Raw genomic sequence first — 1,257 nt, forward strand, 5'->3', positions numbered from 1 at the left:
TATATATATGTATGTATGTATATATATATATGTATGTATGTATATATATATATGTATGTATGTATATATATATATATGTATGTATATATATATATATATGTATGTATATATATATATGTATGTATATATATATATATATGTATGTATATATATATATGTATGTATATAGGGGGGGGGGTTTGGGAGGATAACGCAAGAAGTTAAACATTTTGATTGAAGACGAGAAGTTTCAATATCATATATGATTATACGTATTTAGGTGTGTTTAATCATATATGGTTAAGGGTCTTCTTTTGAATTACATTTTAATAGGTAAAATATTATGTAAATATTAGAAATTTAAATAAAACGATTAAATATCATAAGAATGTAAGGAACCAAGGTTAAAAGAAAATTCATATGTGAATCATTGAAAAAAGATCAATCTCAAGATGAATCATCTGTAATATCGATTCACACACACACACAAACACATATATATATATATATATATATATATATCTTCAAATGGACTTTTTTAAAAATCTTTTTCGAATGTGAATCATTTGTCTTTAACCCTCATTTCATACATTCATTCTCATGATATTTAACCTTATTTAAACCTATCCTAATTTAACTTGTGAAGCTTCTAAGTCATGTATATTATTATTCTTTCTTTGTATGCTTAGAGGATTATATATATCATCTTGTTATATAATAAGGATACAACACAAACCCTCTTCAAATTAAACGGAAGTATACAAATTAAAGAAAGAAGAAGAAAATAGGCAAAAACCTAGAACTCGTAATGTTTTCAACATCTTTTACGACCATTGGGACCAGGCACCACGCAGGAGCAGTTTAATTGTCTTTGCCATGGTCTTCACAATGGACGGGCTTTATTCGGTTAGAGTCCAACGTCTTATGGACGGTTTTTATAAAATACACCACAACAAAATAAAAAAAAATGTTTAAATCTTTCTTTTGTTGGAGAAACGAAGACTATAATGCCCCATCTAAACTAAAAATGCTTAAGCGATCGTCGATAATCATAAAGACGCTAATGTTACAAATTCAGCCCAATTAGATATTGAATAGCACATCCGAAAAAAATGTTAACACACACAACCAAATCAAGATCATAATATACAAGAAGAGGAGCCGAGTACATAAAGAAGGTTCGGAATACATACTCTTAGGAGTTCCCGTTGGTTGGTTAGTCACGAGCAACCTAGCTACCAGTGTATATATATATATGTAGAAATCTCCTCTCTCTTT

This window comes from Cynara cardunculus, assembly GCF_001531365.2.
Source record: "Cynara cardunculus var. scolymus isolate 2C chromosome LG 17, CcrdV1, whole genome shotgun sequence".
Classification (NCBI taxonomy): Eukaryota; Viridiplantae; Streptophyta; class Magnoliopsida; order Asterales; family Asteraceae; genus Cynara; species Cynara cardunculus.